The sequence below is a fragment of the Podarcis erhardii genome (genome assembly GCF_964252035.2).
Source record: "Podarcis erhardii genome assembly, chromosome: 1".
In the NCBI taxonomy this organism is placed as follows: domain Eukaryota; kingdom Metazoa; phylum Chordata; class Lepidosauria; order Squamata; family Lacertidae; genus Podarcis; species Podarcis erhardii.
In genome coordinates this window covers 10,994,307-11,000,306 of record NC_138497.1, presented here as the reverse complement: position 1 = coordinate 11,000,306, position 6,000 = coordinate 10,994,307, and the positions used below count along the sequence as shown (strand labels likewise).

Sequence of the window (6,000 nt, the reverse complement as noted above, 5' to 3'; positions counted from 1 at the left end):
GAGAAGGAGGTCCTCCTATTTAAAGGAAAGCGCTTGGAGAGTTTGTATCCTGACCCACTTTGACAATGTGGACCAGAAGCTTATTTTTTATTATTACAAAGCTCCAGTTTGTATTGACTGTTATCTAAGCATTTGCCGTGTTTGATTTCTGTGCTCAAGCACTTGAGTGGGTGAAAGGCTTGGCCTTTTCGTTTCCTGCTGCAGACTCGTTCAACGTATTGCCATGTGTGGACGAATTATTGCTATGAATAGTCAGAATTCGTGAGTAATTATTTCATGCTTAGCTACACAGGATCAATATGATTGTGGCTATAATTGTGGAAACAGGTTTTGGTGTCCATAAATGTATTCATTCTATGGGGGGGGTGGGCAGGATAAGGTGCCTTCCGGTGGACCAATTAGAGTATGTCCCAACAGGAGCAAATGAAACTGCTATGTGCCATATCAGTGCAAGAATTCCAATGCACATGCACCAACAGTTCTCCCAGTAGCAAGCGCTTTCCCAGTTCCTTCAGTGGAGGAGGCATCTCTGCACACAAAAGAGAACATGCACAGGTTAATGTGAAAGTGTGATTACTCCCCATGCAAATGTGCCAGCATTTCCTGTGTGCATTAGCTAATGCACCTTGGCTAGAAAAGGGAGCCTGCAACATGTCCGTCTTCAGGCTTCATTGGAAAGCCATGGGAAAACTCTTGGATAGCTCAGTTGGTTAGAGCAGAGTGCTGATAATTCCAAGGTTGCAGGTTTGATCCCCAAATGGAACAGCTGAATATTCCTGCATTGCAGGCAATTGGACTAGGCAAACTCAGCCCTCCAGATGTTTTGAGACTACAATTCCCATCATCCCCGACCACTGGTCCTGTTAGCCAGGGATGATGGGAGTTGTAGCCTGGACTAGACAATCCTCATGGGCCCTTCCAATTCTACAGTTCTATGATTCTTACTTGGTTCTATTATTCTTACCTGATACTTAGCATGGGAAATGTCCAGTGGGAGGCAGCTTACCCCTAGACACCCTCCCATGTACTAGGAAAATCCAGTGACAACCACAGTTGCCTCTTTAGACCAGCACTGGCTGACACACACACACTCTCCCAAATTTGACCTATGGGAATAAGAAGCCCTGAAACTATATCAGTTTCCACGCAGTTAAAGCAATCCGGCAGTGTGCTTCCCTGCCCCATGGACTGCTGAGTCATTATTTATATCTCGACTGCCAACTTATGCACTCTCAATTTATGGCACAAAAGCTAGAACAAGGGCAGAGAACTTGTGACTGCCCAGATGGCAGCATTTGCAATGGACATGGATGGTGGGAGTTGGCATCCAAAAACATCTGCAGAGCCACAGAACACCCCCCCAGCCCTGAGCCAGTGGCATGCTTTATTTTGGGCTGCAACTCCCAAACTTATGATCTTTGTGACGCCCCTTTTTCTGAATTAAAACTGAATTTTTCTGAATTAAAACTGAATTTTCTGAATTAAAACTCGAGGCACCTTTCACTCCTCTGGCACACAAACAGTTTGCAATGTAAAAGCTGATGCCAAAATAATCTGTTGTAATGAAAATAATGTTAGAGTCTTGCAGCCCCTCAAAGACTCCCATGGCTACCCCTCTGCACATAGAAACAGCTCAGTCCTTCACAAGTGTGACACTTTTTGTCCTGGCTCACCTGTCTCCCCATCTCTGCCTATCCCTCCCCCTTCAAATCTCACCTGGAAACCCTAACCTTGTGCACTTTTTAACATGGCATCTCGGACTGTGGCTGCTCAGTGCTTGCTCCTATTCCAGTGCTCGTAGCTTCTGCCTGTTTGCTGTGGAAGCATTGTCGGATTATGTGTCATGTTGCCAGCATGTGGCCTCCTGACCAAGCCCAGTAGGGCCTCAGCAGGAGATGTGCCACCAACATGGCACCTAATTGTGCAGTCAGTGGAATGGGCACAATCCCAGAGATGGCGACAGACACATGTTCAACATCACCCAGGCCTTTTGCAACTTATCCCTCACTTTCACCGTGCCTTCATCTCTTTGTTGATTATATTTCACTGTTGCTTATTTTGCCTCTTCTCTTTTGCTTTGTTCATTCTATGTCAGTTGTAATCAGGGGTCGTTTTACATCAGTGTGATGCCCGGAACGCAGCCCATTGGCACCAAATAAACATTGTGCAAACAAGCACTGCGAGACTTTTCTCCGTAATTGGACCGTGTTGCAGGTGCATGGCCCTGTTTTGTATGTGCATGATGTACATAAATTGATGTCTCTGTATACATGACGAATTACGGCTAATTGTTAGACCTGACTCGTTTTAGGAGATTGTGTCTGAAGGGAAGATGGGGGGTATAGGAAAGGGCCATTGGCTCTTCCATACACACAGCTGGCCAGCTGATTTTGCAAACACCTCCTGATGAATCTGTCTGTGAACCAGCCCAATGAAAGTCTGACACGATGCTGTGAAGAAATGCTTCAAATCTTTGCCTGGGGGGGAATCTGCGAAGGCCATGGAGATTTATTCTGTTTGCTGAGCTAAAATGGACTTTGGATGCAAATATCAAATATCAAAAGGCATCACATTTTAACAAGAGGTAGGAATAAATATCCACTGGAAAAATGCAGAGATGCTGCCAGGCATTTTTGTCCCTCTCTTACCAATGGGCCTTCTGACTCTTTGTAAAGCACAGAGTTGGGGGGGACGGGACAAAACAGGTTACTTGTTATCTGGGCTATGCATAAATGGTGACTTGGGGGGGGGTACAGAAACAGTATGGAATTGATCTTCCTCAGAATTTTAGCTTTCATTTAACACCCCCCCCACAAAGTTTCTAATTTTTAGGGATGTAAAGTTTTTCTTGAAATGCCTCCAGGGTGCAGCTGAATGTTTCAATGCCCTGAGTAGCCCATTGCCCAGGCTCACATAGAGCAAAACCTGAACAAATTATGCAAAACAAGAGAATATAAGCAAATTTACTTACCGTATTTTTCGCCCTATAGGACGCACCTTTTCCCCTCCAAAAATGAAGGGGAAATGCGTGTGCGTCCTATAGGGCGAATGCAGGCTTTCGCTGAAGCCTGGAGAGCAAGAGGGGTCGGTGCGCACCGACCCCTCTCGCTCTCCAGGCTTCAGGAGAGCCACAGCGCCAGTCCCACAAGGTCGGGGGACAGCGGGGAGGCAGAACGCCGCCATCCCGCTGTCTCCCAATGTGGTTTGGAGGCTGATGGCGGGGAGACGCGTGCTTCTCCCGGCCGCCAGCCCCGCAAGCTCCGGGGACAGCTGGGAGGCGCAGCGCGTCCTCCCGCTGTCCCCGGACCTGATCTGCAGGCGGGCGGCAGGGAGAAGAGCGCTTCTCCCCGCCGCCAGCCCTGCAAGCTCCGGGGACAGCTGGGAGGCGCAGCGCGTCCTCCCGCTGTCCCCGGACCTGGTCTGCAGGCGGGCAGCAGGGAGAAGAGCGCTTCTCCCCGCTGCCAGCCCCACAAGCGCCTGGGGGGGGGATATTTTTTTTCCTTTATTTCCCCCCCAAAAAACTTGGTGCGTCCTATGGGCCGGTGCATCCTATGGGGCGAAAAATACGGTAATTTAAATTAGTTGTGGTTGTTTTAAATTATCTAAATTAGATCCACCCTGTACACAACCCTGGGAAGAATGTTAGAAGAGATGGAAATGCAGTTGGAAAGCTCACTATTGATGTGTGTTAAGACACAGATTTCCTAGTGTCATGTAGGGGATGGTCTAATCCAGAGGAAGAATAGGAGGAGCTCAAGGAGATGGATCTGGGCAATCCTGGAGAGTGTCCTAGTTGATGAGGGAGGTGGAACCAGGAACCAGAGAAGTGTCTGAGTCTGGGGAGGAGGCCAGTGGTCCAGGGAATGAAGAGAGGAGGGGGTGGACCAAGGAGGCAGATAGAGGGGTGTTTTGCCCCTTGACACTGGACACTCCTAATCAGATACCTCCTGCTGGGGAGCTGCCACCCCACCTTGGTAGTATCTTCACCTACCAAATGAGACTAAATTGGATGCTGAGGTGGTGCTGACCCCCATCTCCATCTGCAAGGGCACAAGAGATGCCAATGCGAACCTCACAAGCCCAGCCCACACAAAGGAGTGCCAGTTCTGCAGAGTCCTGGGGCTCTGACTGCTTGCTGTGCTGTGTGCTGTGCCCAAAAGCAAGGTGCAGGGGTCACATCGCTTGTTGGATGAACGTCTTGCACTTAGCTATGTATTTATACCTCCGATGTACCTGCTGTACCTTGTGCCTTGCTTATGTACCAATCTGACTTATGCATTAAAGCCTTTGCCAGAAACTGACCTGGGAGTTCCAAGTTCTTCCTCTGACCGGCAGCGAGGGCCAGGGTCTAACGGTCTGCAATTTCAGTGAAAAGCAATTTCTGCAAATTATTACTATTATTATCATGCTGTGGGGTTTTTTTTGCAGGGTGTGTGCTGCATGCCCCAGTTCCTTCTAATTCCTGGATCCAGAGGGCACTCAACAGGTTCTGGATAAAGCCTTTTATTAATCTGCATTGGCATTGTTTGCAAAGTCATACTCATGGGCCTTTTCAGATTGAGTTTCAAAATATGGCTCCTGGCTACAGGGCCGGATTTAGGTTTGATGAGGCCCTAAGCTACTGAAGGTAATAAGGCCCTTAATATGTCCAGCTGTCCTTTGTCAACAACAAATTGTCACTGTTTTTTGTGTTGAATATATGCTATATTGTAATTTATGGACCTAAAGCCTCTAGTGCAATCTTCTGCAATACAGAAATCTCAGCTAAAGCCTCCATAACATATGGCCATCCAACCTCTGCTTGAAAACCTCCAAGGAAGGAGAGTCCTCTCATGGGAGTCTGTTCCACTGCCGAATGGCTCTGTCAGAAAGTTTTTCCGAATGTTAGTTGGAATCTCCTTTCTTGCAACTTGAAGCCATTGGTTCGAGTCCTCCAGAGCAGGAGAAAACAAGCAGCAACTAGGGTGAATTGCAAAAGGGAACTCAGTGCATGGCAGCCAAACTTGGACTTTGTTGTCACTGAGTGACAAGGATGCATAACTTTGAAGACAATTGCAACAAAAGATGGAGTGCAACTCTTTCCAACGTACAAATGTGTGTGACATGCTGGGTCCAAACAACTTTTCCCCCTGCACTTTCTGCTTCCACCATTTGGTGGGGCATATTCTTTCCTCTACAGCTGTTGCAGAAAATTTTGGGGTTGACTTTTGCAGCCCAACTCCTCAAAGGACTCTGAGCCCCTTAAATCCATGATCAGTCAGAGAACAATGGTTGAAGGCAGGAACCAGTAGAAGGAAAACAAGGAAGATCTTTATTTTCCTGTTGCAACAGAGTCCTCCCATTTGCAAGGGACCCAGAACAAAGATGTGCAGGAACTTAAAAAAAACCTTTATGAACCCCTAGGCTTAGCCAGAGACCACCCCAAAAGCATCATACATGTGTCACAGAAAGACAACAGACATTTGAGTCTCCTGTCTGTTGAGATAATGCTTGCTGAAGGAACCTGGCCAGTTCCTTGGAGTCGGTGAATTTCTTAATTCTTGAATCCAGGTCACACACCTGCCCTATTCATATACAAAATATGCCCTTAAGACAGGATTTGAAGGATTTGTAAATGAAAGAACTACAGAGAAAGGTTTCTCTAAGATATTCCTTCTGCAGAGGAAATATTTTGAGTCATTAGGAGAGCCAAGGTGGTATTTGGGATTCAGTTAAGTATAACTTTCTCAAGGAATGTTTCCTTAATTCTGAAGGATTGGTTTTTTTGTGGTGTGTGTGTGTGTCTGCTGTGTGGGTGCACCATAACATTTTATAACACAGTACCTAAAAAATGGAATGAGAAGCAGAGATTATCGCATACACAGGGGCCAGCAACCTTTTTCAGCCGTGGGCTGGCCACTGTCCCTCAGACCATGTGGTGGGCCAGACTATATTTTTTTTTTGGGGGGGGGGGAATGAATGAATTCCTATTGTTATGTACTGAGTCGAATAGGATCCAAA

General features: G+C 47.1%; 1 long non-coding RNA gene across 1 annotated transcript; it reads right to left on the bottom strand.

Annotated features, from left to right (window-relative positions):
* Window positions 1–886: 886 nt before the first annotated feature.
* Window positions 887–4,271, bottom strand: LOC309344976. Its single transcript, XR_014157961.1, has 3 exons — window positions 3,568–4,271; window positions 1,498–2,966; window positions 887–1,456 (listed from the first exon to the last, which is right to left on the bottom strand). It is a non-coding gene; the product is annotated as an uncharacterized lncRNA (long non-coding RNA).
* Window positions 4,272–6,000: the final 1,729 nt, after the last annotated feature.